The following is a 14627-nucleotide window of genomic DNA, read 5'->3' as shown; positions in this document are numbered from 1 at the left end:
ATTTACTATGTCTGCGTAATTCAGCTTATTGACTCTACTATGGTAAAATAGAATAAAACATTTCCTGGTGTACTGGACTGTAAAATGAATTGGTGGGGCAAAGCTTCAGAGAATAGATTAGGGCCTCATTAAAGTGTAAGCAAACTCAAATTCTATTTTTAGTATGATATGTCTCACTGTGTACAGTTTTCTTAAGCAAGTCTCTTATTAATTTGTTACAAGGATACTAACTTGGAGGTCTGTAATAAACATCACTTCCTGAGTGTTTTGAGGGAAATAAATCTTCACAGCTAGGACAGCTGAACAAATGCTGTTTGCTGCACAAATAGGATAAAATGATCTGTGGCTAGTCTAGTAAAAACCCTGAAGATTCTTTCTGTGCACCTGATGCCAACTTTTGTAGATGTAAGCTTTGCCTAGGCAGCCTTAATAAAGCCACCCCTTCACCCCCAGGGTGCCATGTGTAGTGGTCAGTGCCACATACAGAAAATTAGGGCGGCAAGGGGCAGCAAGGTGTTGTCAGCTGTCATTTGAAAATTCAGTTTCTATTCTTGACTGTATTGCTTATTCAATAGGAAAACAAGAATTTTTATTGTATTATTCAATAAAAAAAGATAATAACCAGACCTTCTATTTCTATCACAGAACATTTTTACCAACACATTCTACCAAGTTAGGTTAGCACAGTGGAATCCAGGAGTCTGTGAATACTCCATAAATGTGCTGCAGATCGTTTTCTTCCAGCACTGTGTTCCTCTATCATATTTTTCAGAAAACTGTATTCTATTTTCAAGTAATCACCACACAAGCATTTGTCATTGGTGCTCATAAATATCAAAGCCTTCTTCATTCTCTTGCCCAAAGCAAAATTCTTTGCTGTGTTTTGAAGGAAAGTAAAAAAGAGGTATCCCGCATTCCAATGCATCTCAGGAGAAATAAGCTTTTATTTATACTTAAATTAACTGAACGAGCCTCTAATGTGTTAGTGTTATAAACAACAAAGGCAAGAAACAGTCAATGATAACAGGGCAATAAGACTTTAAAGTATGATCATAATCAATATTATCTAAGTAACACATAAAATGCATTTCTGTGTCTAAACAATCTACCAGTTCAGCATGTTTTCTAGCCAATAATAAAAACTTCTGCTACATAAAGCCACTGCTAAAAAGACTATGTGCTCTGTCAGTTTGGAATAGTGCTAGAGAGGGATTAAACAACCTCTTCCAGCTGGATTTCCGGCACAGCAATGAAAAACAACACGGCTGTGTATATGGAGTGTATATGATCTCTGGTATCTCCGTATCGATAACAAACACATTTCCAGTCTGTATTATTTTTTCCCTTTTATAGCCTGTACTTTGTTACAAATCTCTGCAGTACAGTCTCTGCCTGCAGAGCTCCCTGGCAACCTAAAAGTTTCTGCCAACGTTGTGTGAAAACTTTGTGATGGGGCCTCCAGTCACCTACAATTTTCTTGTTTTGATGATTACATTTCACAAAATGTTCCTTAAATTTAGGGAAAACAAAACAACATATAAGCAGTCAAAATGATCAAACAAAAACAGTGGATCAAACAAAAAGACAGTTTGGAAAATGTTGGTTTGTTAGTGGTGTGATTGTATGTAAATTAATTACATTGTCTTTTTCTTCCTTTTGACATGCATAGGCTTTTGTCAGGAGTGGTATTTTAAGAATATTTGAATATTTAGGAATTTTTGAATATTTATTGAGGACATCTTAGTTTTTTTATTGTATGTTGATAGGGTCTTTTTTATTTTTACAAATGCAACAATTCTTTTTAAGAAAGTTTATTTTTTTAAGGTTTTTCTGATTTTTATTGTACATTAATAGGACTTTTTTAGGTTGGGGTGCTTAGTGAGTGACATTACCTCGTTATGAAGCAACTGTTTTTGGAACCAACTTTTGTTCACATTGCTTCATAGTTTAAATAAAACTGAATTAAAACAAAAAAAAGTGCAAAAACAATGTGTACCCAAAACCAACTCATACCATATCATTCATGTTTACTGCACATTTACAAACGGTATAGATGGATAAAAAAAGTTAGGTCCATAACCCATGATTAAACTGTCCTGCTAATTGCCAATTTTGTACAACCATAAAAGAAATGTTAACATTTTTTTAAAAAATAAATCCACAGTCAAATATGAGCTGGCAGCACATTGTGTTGCCAAAACTGTCTGTAAAAATCATACTATTCTACAACATGCAGCTTTATGGCATCATCCAAACATCTTATTATATTGATTTGGGAATTGTTTTGTTCCACTTAAAGCTGCCTAAAAAAACTCGCTTCCTAATGTATAGTATTTATTATTTATTTATTTGCGTTGGACCTCCATGGCTGCGCCAAACTTACCATGCATTTTTTGGCAGTAGTTTACATATTAGTCTATAAAACGAATATAATTTAATAAGAGAATGTGCCCTTTCCCCTATGACTTTATTAGGATTTATCCAAATTGGATTAGCACATCCCTTGGAAGAATCAATCCAATCAATCAATAGATTGCATTGATCTTATCAAATATGAAATCACATTATAACACAATGGTGGTACAATAAAGTATCTGTTTGCAGTAGAAAGATGTTTAAGAAAACCTGTGCCATATTTGACCTCTGTGTGTATGCCATATCTGACCTGTATATGCATGTATCAGGTGAGTCGAGGTTAAATGAAACTTGAGTTGAAATGGAGCATGTGTGAAGTAAGATAAGTTAGAAACCCTACGGTATTGGGTGCTACTTTAAGGAGGACTGTTTATGTACTTGCTCACTTCATGCTCCTTGTATTGCACTCTTTATTTTTTTGCCTTCCTATGCTTTCATATATCTGACTTCACACTTCTCTGTGACGCAGGTTCACATCAGGTTTACTCATAATCCTTAATTCCAAAAACACTTTATATATATATATATATATATATATATGTATGATATTCTGCCTTTCTAATAAATTTGGAAAGTCCTGCATAGAAAGCTGTTGGCATTCCCATAAGTAGATGTAGATGTAGATCTGTCTAATCTGCAGAAATTGTGATATTTAGAAAAAAACCAAGCAATCATGATTCATAAATTGTATATTTCTATGCAAAGTGGACAAAATAGTATGTGTTAGTATAATAGAAACATTCCCAATCAAAGATTTACCCAGCCTTTGAATTGATTTGCATTGCATTATTTTGTTGGTTCATTTGGCTTGGTCAGAATAGATTTTTAGTAATGGGGACACACATAGTGGCAGCATCACCTTAAAGTGCAGACTGTATTGTTCAACAGTTGTTACGTAAATCATACCTAAACATTTATGTAAGGTAAAAATTCTGTTGTTTGTTTTTTTTTTAAGTGCAACACCCTTTTATTAAAAAAAAAAAAAGTAGAACAAGAATGAATGGGAGCGCAAAGCCTTCCGAATACCTACGTCACGCAACAAGGAAGGCTCTTGAGTGCTCCTTCTGTGCATGCCCGAGCATCCCCGGCATGCACAGTAGGAGCCTTTTCGCGCAATTAAAAAAATTTGCAGATCTAACGCATGTGCGTTGAGATCAGCAAGTTTTTTTCCAACCTACGTCACCGATCTTGCACTTGGGTCAGGTGAGGTAGGATAAAGAACCAGAAAGAAGAGGAGAAGATGGCGGTGCCTGGAGCACCGGCTCCGGGACAGATGCTGGGACCCGATGCAAGACACCCCCGAATGGATCGAACTGCCCTGTGGGCTTGAAGGTAAGTGTATTTTTTTTACGCACTTTTCAGTTTAGTTCTTCTTTAAGCTACAAATTAGTCTGTCTTGGTGAACAATACATATTCCAGCTCCTCTCTTAACTTCCATGACAAATACAATAAGTGCTCAAATTTGGGGCTGGAAGACTAAGCTACTAGACAATTCTGTGGTCATTGTCCACTACACTCACTCTCTTTAGCATTGTCCTTTATGTAGTATTATTGAACATGTCAGTCCTCTACCTCTGTCTGAAGTTCTGTGACCCATTATTCAAACACATAAACCTAAAAGCAGGTATGAAGAGCAGCCCACACATAGGGGAATTTTGCACATTCCCATCTCATCATAATATTAGACTGGACTCTGACATTGCTGCCAGATGCAATAGCTAATACTCACATCTATCATCCTTTTCTTAGTTGTAACATTGACCAACAGATCTGATGACTATTTCAGTTTACAACCAGAATATAGATGCTGATTATAATAGCTATTGGATAATTTACTTGACTTTCATATTCATGGCAAAACATTGAAACATTTTACTTGACCATAATACCATTATTGTTTATGTATTATATAAATGTATGCATTTTTTTTCTGACATATGCATTAATAAGGTATATATACAGAATATATAAAAAAAGCTATTCATACTGTAAAACATGGAACTTTTATTCTCTGGTTGTTCTATTTGGTTAGTCTTAGGTCCCTTGAACTAAATGTTTCGTTCTTTGTGAGGATTTTTTTCAGCTCATTAGCAGTTTTTGCCCAGCTAGCCATAACATTTGAAATATTTTATGTTGTTTTACTAGGTTTCACCCCACTGGCTGCAAAAGGTACAACCTTGAGTTTCCACATTTTTTTATATCTAATGTACTTTAAAGCTCTCTGCAGTCTTCACCTTTGAAAAATTTCTTCTATTTTGGTTTCAGTCCACTGCACTGAAACAGATACCAACACATAATTCTAAGTCTCCTTTTTCTACGGCTCTCAGTGGTAATTTCTATTGATTCCAGGAAGTCTGATCAACATAGAATCCCCACTGATAGACTGACTGAAGCCTCTGCATATATTACACTTGTCAGTTCGGTGCTGGCGATGTTGACAGACCTCTTTTCATACCAGCCAGCAACTTGTTTCAAATCCCTCCCCCGCAAAAAAATCCAAACTTATATTGATAACAACATCTATAACACCATGAACATTTCTAAATGCCAGGACTGACCCATATTGATAAGACAGTGCAAGTTGTTAGCTTGGGGGGTGGTGGGGGGGGGAGTTGTGATATGGGTCATTTTTTAGACCTGTGGTGAGCTACAGAATTCCGCCTTGGGCTCCTATTTGCGTAAAAAGGAGCAGTTGAGAACAGTTTTTGCATGCATCTGCAGCAGAGCACAGTGTGGTTTCTAAAAGAGACACGTGTCTTTTGGGCACTCATTTGCTGTTGAAACATTTGTCCCATGGTCACAGTCATGTGTCGATGTTTTTACTTACTGTGAGGTTTGTCAGCAGTTTGCTGTGCACATGGGAATGGAGAGCCGCACAGTTTTCACTGCCAGTGTGAAGGGTCCTAGGAGGTCTCTCACCTAATATAGAAGCCCATAAACCCCCGGGCTTGACCACTGAGTCTAAAATTGTCTGATTGCTCCTCTTTGAAGAATACACAGAGCCTAAAGCTAAATAAAAAAACGGTAAGTACAGCTTTGAACTGTTAACTATTTAATGTCGAAAGGACAGACTGGCAGACTGAAGATATTATCTTTAATGTGAGCTTTTTATAAAAAGTTTAGATTTAAAGAGGCTATGTTACTGGACCATTCATTTTAACAAAAATCTTTCCATAAGGTTTATATATATACTGTATCTACCTGGAGTTCAGCTTCACATATTGGTATGCAAAGTGATTGATCAGATGACCATCGGTAAAAGTCAGAATGTTTATAGGTTCTCTTTAGACATCATTGTGCAGATATGACTATAGTAAAAACAAATTAAGTAAAGTCTATAGTAAAAGACAAATATAGTACTACATTGTTAATCTATTTTTATTTAAATGCAGCTAGTGTAACTACCTGCATCTGACTTGATATCAATCTCTTACTTTCATTTGTTAATTCACTAGGAAAGGGATCCAAGCATAACAAACAAGGGACATGCTAATAGGATGTAAGGGCAAAGTGACCAGACAGATGACCCTATCTGTCTCCAATTGCTCTTTTACTGTCTACTTAGCAGATTGGGAATAGAGAGAGGCCCCTACTGTAAACCTTTTACTGTCTATAAATTTAGTTCAGCTTTACCTGTGCTGTCAGAACCCTATAAAAGGCAGTTTTTGATAAAAAGAACTTATAATGAACAATGTTACTGTTCAGATCTAAAATTTAGTTTCAGTTCCACAGCCTGATTTTTATATTAGCAACATTGATAGTCTTTTTTTATTGTACATTGTAGGCAGCGGGAGCACATCGTGTACAGTCAAAGGGTATACACCTATCACCTATCTTGCCAATCAAGTGGTATGACAATATTATTCAATATTCTAAATCCAAAGTTTTGTTTTAGTTCAGCTAAACAGACTTGGAGAAATTTGAGCAACACTAATAGTAAATTTTCTATTATATAACTGTATTTTATTCCTATACCAACTGCATGTTACATAAAAAAATTATATACGTATGGAGTATGGGTTCTAGTATGTTCTTGTGCATAATTTACTGTGTTCTTTCAAACTTGTCCTGTAACTGTACCCTAACCCTAAGAATAAATGCAAACTAATGGAGTTTGGCTTCTAAGTAAAAGTTTTAGAGGTCATTTATTTTGTTAGACCTAGCAATGTAAAGAACACACATTTTTACATCTTCTACATGCAGGTGAAGGGATATTGGTATTCCAGGTCAAAGAAGCCCATGTAAGACATTTAAGCTTGAGAGAATCTCTACAAGAGAATGATTGATATGTCAACTCATCCATGTCTGGAAAGTGGATGTTTCCCTTCCCATTAGCATAGGAGAGAGATTTTGATGTTTCACCCCATTAAATGCAATACACACAGAGATAAATATCAGGCTTTTAGTGAGGATGCCAAGCAGCAGCCTGATAAAAGAAGTGTCAGATTTACTAAAAACACCATATTATGCGGCAGCAAAAATATTATAGCAAAGAAGCTAATATGCAAGTGAAAGAACTCCGGCAACAAACCAATAAGAGAAGACTTTGATTTCCTGAAGAAACTTAGAAAGTACTAAACATTCTTAGCTGTGTACCATTTCATAACTTTAAATGGGGAGAGCAACAATATTGTAATCCCCCTAGTTTTAACCAGTTGAGAAGGTAATTGTGTCAGACACAAGTGTTTAGTTTTGTAATAATTTCTGCAAATCGTGCAGACCAAATAACCTTTTTTATTGGTTTTAACACTATTTTATTTATTCATGTGTTTGTGGAATTGCTTCCTCCCGCAGGCTGAAGATGAGGAATCCAGTGTAATATTATGTTGTACATCCTTTTGTCTTCCTTGCATCCAGGTCATGTAAAGAAAATAAAAGAATTATACAAAAGCAGAGGTAAAATTTCTCTTCCACAACCTGCTAATTGCATTTGTTTGTACTGGGATTTCTTTGTGGAACCTTTTGCTTCAGAGGTCTTTTACACATAGCACAATGAATTGATTCCACTGCCATCCATAGTACAAGATATCACAGTGCTGGCTTCTCAGGAAAAAACTCATAATGTTCATTCTGCCAGAGAAACTGTTTCTGCCTTGTGCAGTTTATTTATTATTATTGTTTTAATAGATACTAGTGTATGGTATAGTTTCTCATTTCCGTGCTTAAAATGGCACAGACATTGTCATCTAGAAACCTTCTGACCTTCTAAAGGCCAAGGTTACAAAATACTAGATGGAACCATGTTTGTCTTTCCGCAATAAAGGTGTCAACCTATTAGATCTTAATAATTCCTCTTTGTTCGTCTATTTCAGGCAGTATGTTCTTTCCTAAGTAGTGCTGTGAATATAGGCCTTAGTTCCCATGGAGTGCAACTTACCTAGGATGTGATATAGTACATTTATTTTTGAAGATTTAACAGAAACACCATAGAAGTAGTGGTAAAACAAATTTAGTACATCTTTGATCCATACATATTTCCCCATTTTGTATCATTTAAAAAACACTGCAAATGCAGAAAAATACATGCCAAAAATCTGTTGACCTAACTGTCTGTTTGATCTGACAATGCACGGTCTCTTCTGCACTACAACCGTGCAGCAGAAACTTGTAATATGCAGGAAAAAGAGCATAGGTTAAAAAAAATTTAGTCGGAGGTCAGCAAAGTGAAGTTTATGGAGGTGGAGGTAGTCAAAAAGTTAAAAAGGTCAGGAAGAGAAAGTGAGGGTCATTTTCAGAAGAGACAGTGTGCAACCCTCCCTGTTGAATGATTGGATATGGTTAGCATATCGAGTTATGGGGCTAAATAGGGCTATTTAGTTAGAATTGTGGTGTAGGCGGTTGAGGACCTCAAGGGGGTGTGTTGGTTGATTAAAAATGGCTATGGAATTCGGGACCCATCTACGGTTCCTGTTTTTTGGATAATGGTGTTGGCCTTCAAGGACCAACAACCAGTAAAGCTTAAATTGGGAACAGTATTGTTTATGTTTAATTGTTATTTAACCACCTGGGCGTTAAACTCGACATAGTTCGGGGTAAAAACACTTGCAAAAAGTGTTAAACCCGAACTTTTCCCAGGTGGTTAAAAATTTAAACAAACATATTGCAATCCGATTGTCATACATTGTATGACAATCGGATTACAACTGTAAGAAAATACTTACCCGGTCCCCGCAGCTCCTCCGGACACGTCTGTCTTCTTCCTTCTTCTCCCAGCGAGTGTAGTGACAATCTCCAGGGTTTCCCGGTGACGTCGCTGCATGCGTCGGTGCGGGAGGCGGGGCGGGAAATTTAAATTTTTGTATTGAACTCAATACAAAAAAGCTGTATTGAGTCCAATACAAAGAAATCTTTATATAATATATATATAATTGTATTATATAAATATTATATAAGCTACTATACAGTTATATTACATTATACACTATTTTTTTTAATTTTTTTTTTTTTAAAGATTTTTTTTTTTATGTTTTATAAAAAAAAATTTTATTATTAAATTTATAAAACTTTGGACATATTTCAGTGAGTTATGAGGTAATTTGGTGAATTATAAGTAAATAATGAGTAATTCGGTGAGTTATAGCCTACAATCTAAAATAAATTTCCATGAAAAAAATGTAACACTTTTTGCATGGAAGTACAGAAGTCCGGAAAGAATTGGAACACCCGGCGTTCGCGTACGCCTCCCTCGCCCCTCGGCGATTCCTTATGATGTCCGGGCATGCGCCCGGACATCATGATATCTACTATACCCTTGTTCGGACATATTTCTGTAAGTTACAGGTCTACAATTTAAAAAAAAAGATTCATGAAAAACAGTGTACTGCTTTTGGTACAGAAATCTAGACATCAGTGAAACGCCCAGGTAGTTAATTGTTTTTAAGCATTATTTATTTATGTTTATATTTACATTGGTTATTTATATTTGTTATTTAAATTAATAAAGTTAATAGGTAAAATTTTGTTATAATAAAAGCCCTACGAGCTATTCAACCAACATATGGTGGTGTGTTTATTTGGGGGTTTGTTTGTTAGGTGGGTAAGTGGGTATCAAAACGGGGGATGGAAGGTGTTTTTTTAGTGATGGGGAATGAAAGTCTGCGTAATGTTCTGCCACAGTCAAGTCTTGTCAGCCCTACTCACTTCTTCTGGAAAGAATAGTCTTCTGTAGTCCAGCAATATCAACAATACTGCCTAGGCTGATTTACTGGAAAACTAGAAAATTGAGAATTGTTTCCTAATATACTTTATTATTATTAACTTCAATTTCTCAATCAAATGAAAAGTATTGTTGATATATTTCTGTTGCATATGATTGGGTATTTAAAGTAAAATGTTATCAGTCAAAGCAGTACTTTGACAGTTAGGGGCAAAAATGATGATCTTTGACATACTTAGCACCTTGTTCTGAACATGCTAATATTACTGTGTTTGTGATGAATTAACCCCTTTCATTATATTGATATTTGTATTCTCCATTTTATATAAGTTTTCTGTTTAGCGCTCTGTTATAAGTATTTTTTATAGATCGTTATTACATTTTCCAATCAAGGGGGTAATGTCTTTTTTTCTTTCAATTCCTAACCCACATGGTTTTTCATAACACCTATAATTACATTTGTCACTTTTTGTTTATCCTTCGTATAACTTATTAGTACTGCCTAATGCTATACAAAGCAGCTAGTACATAGGTAATTTAGTTAGTTTATTTAATATTAGTTAATTTGTGCTTTTTGGCAAATACCCTAAACAACCTAAACAATTATTTACCTGTATTTAATATGTAGTTTAACCTCCTGAGCGATATTCTAAAATGTGGCTTGGGGTAAAAAAAAAACATGCTGAAAGCGGTAACCCCGAGCCACACTCGGGGTAGCTAAAAAAAAAAACAAAACACTTACCTGGTCCCATCGGTGTCCACCTGCATCCTGCCCGTCGGATTCCATCCTCGGGCTGCGTCCTCTTCCTCTGATCTTCCACCGGCGAGTGCACTGACGTTCCCCGGGAGTTCTCGGTGATGTTGGTGCGTGCGGGAGGCATGGCGGGAAATTCAAATAATTTTGTATTGGATTCAATACAAAATAACTGTATTAAATCTAATACAAAGTAATCATTATATTTTATATATAAATATATTATATAAATATTATATATGCTACTGTACAGTTAAATTACAGGTTTCAGTAATTTTATGCACCCTTGTTTTAACAGATTTTTGTGTTTTTTTATTTAAAGTTTATTATTACATTTAATAAATATTGAACATATTTCAGTGAGTTATGCCTACGAATTATAGGCTTACAATGTAAAATACATTTTCATGCACAAAAATGTAGCGCTTTTGGCATAAAAATACTGACATAATTAGACTGCCAGGGAGGTTAATTGTGCATGTAACACAGGGTAAATTGGGTTTTGCCCTCTAGAGCAGTCTATCTCTACCAAAGGTGTCAACATTAAACACCAACATCATTCAGCACAGCCTGGGGCATAAGACCAGTCTTCTCTTGTTAAATAGTAACTGCTATCACTGATTGTTTTCGGAGTCTGTGGAAAGGAAGGCATTTTGTTCACTGAGCACCAACATAAGGGATATTCTTCCCACCAGACCACTAAAGTAAGGGGCATACTTGTCAATGAACCTGAGTTTAGGGACCTTTTTCCCAATGGCCACCAATGTAGGAGTCATTGTTCCTATTGACCACCAATGTATAGGTAGCACTTTTCCAATGACCACAAGTTAACAAATATTTAGGGAGACTAAAGGGAGACTGTATGCAAAGCATACAGAGGAGAGGGAATTCACTTCAAGGGGCGTTCCTGGTGGGGGTGGAGCCATTAGGACGGGACTCAGGGTCCGGCCTAGTGTGCTCCCGCCCGCCCCTGAAATGGCCTAGTGGCCATAAAAGTTTTCTGACCCCTGGTGTATTCTCTCCAGCCTTGGAGAGCTTTAGTAAATCTGGTCCTATGCATATAAAAGGATTCCCTGATGGGTTAGCATAGAAGCTCTTGATTTACATCCTCTCTATTCTAAAGATCCCAAGGCTTATCCTAGGGATAAGAAGGGCTTCACAAATGACATCAATCCCTCTTTTAACATTTTTCATTTCTCTACTTGCCTGTTTTAAAAATCCACATTCTCCAGGTATGATAATATATGCTCAAATTATATTTTAAAAGCACAGCAGACTTACCACCATATACACATAATTATACTATGGCTGCAGAAGTCATAAAAAAGAAATAGAAGCAAATTTGGGCAACAACTAAATTGTTTTCTCTCAATGTTTCTGCCATATAAAATAATTATACATTTAATGGCTATTGGTATTATGTTTGCATATACATAGTGGCCTATGTATTGGATGTAATATGTCATTTTTAAATATTGTAAACAACCTGTTTATTATTATTACTCCAGATACTCATACTGTTGTCTCATGTCCTATATGCCTTTCAGAATAAATAAACTTGACACACCACTCTCCAGGGATGTAAGTATACAGCTTCTTTTGTACAGGGGGCTGCTAGTGCAGGCGTTTCCTCCTTGCAACAGGAATGATTTATATCAAACAATTAAATGTACATTATACATACAAACCTCCTGTTCCTCCAATGAATTCTGGATTACAATCTGGTAAATTATAGGAAACTTCTTCCTTGAAAAATGCAGCCGTTTGATTAAACCACTCCGACTGATCTGGTGTCCTATTTGATTTCCAGTTTTTCAGAATCACAAACCTAGCATTCATTAGTAAAACAGTAATTGAGTTTGAGTTTCTCTAAAACTGAAAATAGACACTTTCTTTTTTTATTACATATTCTCAATATTCTAAATATGCTAGTATGCTATGAACTGTAAATGTTATTTTTAGTAGGGGTTTCTGAGATCTGACCCATATTTCAAGGTTACCTCTGTGGTAATGAGGTTAAGGAAGGCTGCTCTAGAGGGATACATTTTTCCTTTGAGCTACATCATTTACCAATATGTTAATTATGAATCTGCTAGTCAATATTTTTTTTAATTTAAATTGTGTTTTGCTTACAAATCTTAATTCAGCCTTGCATTCATTTGATTTATTCAATTTTATTTTTCTATAAAATACCTTTTTTCCAACAAAGCAGCTAAGAATAGACAGGTGCATGTAACACACAGGGTCCCAGGGGCTTCGAGTTCCTATTAGGTGGAAATGTTCCATATTCAATATTTCACTTCAATATGTCACTATAATTTACTTGACACTGAAAATGAAATTTGGAAAAAAAAATAAAACGCAAAGCAAAATCATTCTTTGCTCCCTTTACGTATAATGTAGTATTTTTTGAATTATGAAAGTGGGAATTTGTATCATTATTTTAATTTCTATTTCTCTTTCTAGTGTATACAGTGGTACAGAACCTCTATCTGGTACAGAACAGAACCTCTATCTGTAATGATGTACTGTAAACAACATCTGTAATTGGTCTCCTGCCAGTCAGGTCTGCCCACAACACACACACAAAGACAGTAGCCAGTGCTGGGCTTTCCTATTAGAAAGCCAACCATGCTTTGAAGCCTGTCCCTGTAATCTACTGAAATATATGTATGTGTAAAACAGATGGAGAAACATTCTTCTAACCCACATTATGCACATCCCACTTTTGATTCCCACTAATTGGTATGCATTGGAAGACAGTGGACATGATTAAGGTGATGTGTTAGCAATACCACCATTCTACACTGTAAATTGTAAATCCAAGACGTATCCAGTCACTTCAGGAAAATTGTATCTTCTTCTGGACCAGCTGTGGATTAAAGATGCATCTGTCTATAATAACTGTAAATAGGTATGTGTTACAATACCTTTGCCACTCAAGCTGGCCTGTGGAATCTAGGCACATTTAAAAAGCGAATTTAAGTGTCACCCGCCTCCATAACACTCTCTTCCTTTTTATTTCCTTTTGTCCCAGTTTTTGTGCCATTCCCTCCTAATCTGAATATATTCCATATATATAATATATAATCCAAATATAATGTCCCTTGGGTGGCTCTTAATTTCTGTTTGATTCCAGCCATTATAAGTATGCAGAAATAGGAATTATACAGTAGTGGTTAGTACTCTCTATACATATACGTGAAAAATGTAATCCATCAAAGAGCTACGCTACTCTACCATTACTTTTAAGCAAATAAAAAGCATATATCCATAGATGTAGGCAGCTGAGGTTTTGTGCAAATATAAACTTTTCTTCATAAATTTTATTAGGTGAGTGTAGTCCAGACCCTATTTACCTCGGAAGTCTCCCTATTTGGCATTTAATGTAGGGAAATTGTCAGTGTCATTGTCCAAAGGGAAGACTGGAACGTGGGAGGAGTATGACAGAGATAGATATTTAGAGAATAGTTTCATATCAATTCATCTTTCTATATCACTGGTTTTAGTAATTGTTTTGACAGGCAGTTTTCCCTAAAGTAAATACTGCTCATACTTTCTTTGTTCAAGCACTTTTGAATTGCCTAGGTATGTGACAATGTTTAAATTGAGAATCCTGTGTCCACTAAAGCTATACAATTGCAGTAAACAATGATATTCAGTTTTTTTGTGATTGCTGGCAATTTATTCAAATACTAAAAAGACTCTGGTAAAAATACAGCATTTGCATACTACTTAGGCCTAAATTTGTGTTTTGTGGCAATGGATCAGAAGCCACATGCTGAAAAGGAAGCAAATGTTAGACCTCAGATGACCCTATGACATAAGCTAAAATGTCAAACTTAAATAGAATAAATAAAGCTAAAGGGGGGAAACATAACTGTTTGATAAATAAGACTGAATTGAAAAACATTGATAAAACCAACTTTCTTTACTTTATTTTATACTGATTATTATTATTATTATTATTATTAAACAGGATTTATATAGCGCCAACATATTAAATACTGATGATGCAAGTTCATGTATGTATGTATGTATCTATCTATCTATCAATATCTGTCTATCTATCTATCTATCTATCTATCTATCTATCTATCTATCTATCTATCTATCTATCTATCTTTCTGATCAAGATAATTTCTAGAAAATTCAAACAAATGACCTTGCTTACTATACATTATAAAATAAAAATGCTTCCTATTTCCTCTCTGTTTAATGGATACCTTTTCCAAGTAAACATACTTAATTGAATGCTTATAGTATAGCAGACATTAGTGAAGCAGTGTTCACATTATTTGG

The 14627-nt window shown here is 35.4% G+C and overlaps 1 long non-coding RNA gene across 1 annotated transcript; it reads left to right on the top strand.

Annotated features, from left to right (window-relative positions):
• Positions 1 to 5315: 5315 nt before the first annotated feature.
• On the top strand, positions 5316 to 14240 carry LOC140327794 (uncharacterized). Its single transcript, XR_011920131.1, has 4 exons — positions 5316 to 5439; positions 7210 to 7311; positions 11873 to 11906; positions 12792 to 14240. It is a non-coding gene; the product is annotated as an uncharacterized lncRNA (long non-coding RNA).
• Positions 14241 to 14627: the final 387 nt, after the last annotated feature.

Source organism: Pyxicephalus adspersus, chromosome 3, assembly GCF_032062135.1.
Source record: "Pyxicephalus adspersus chromosome 3, UCB_Pads_2.0, whole genome shotgun sequence".
NCBI classification, from domain to species: Eukaryota; Metazoa; Chordata; class Amphibia; order Anura; family Pyxicephalidae; genus Pyxicephalus; species Pyxicephalus adspersus.
Note: the sequence above shows the minus strand (reverse complement) of the source record. Positions and strands in the feature narration are given on the sequence as shown.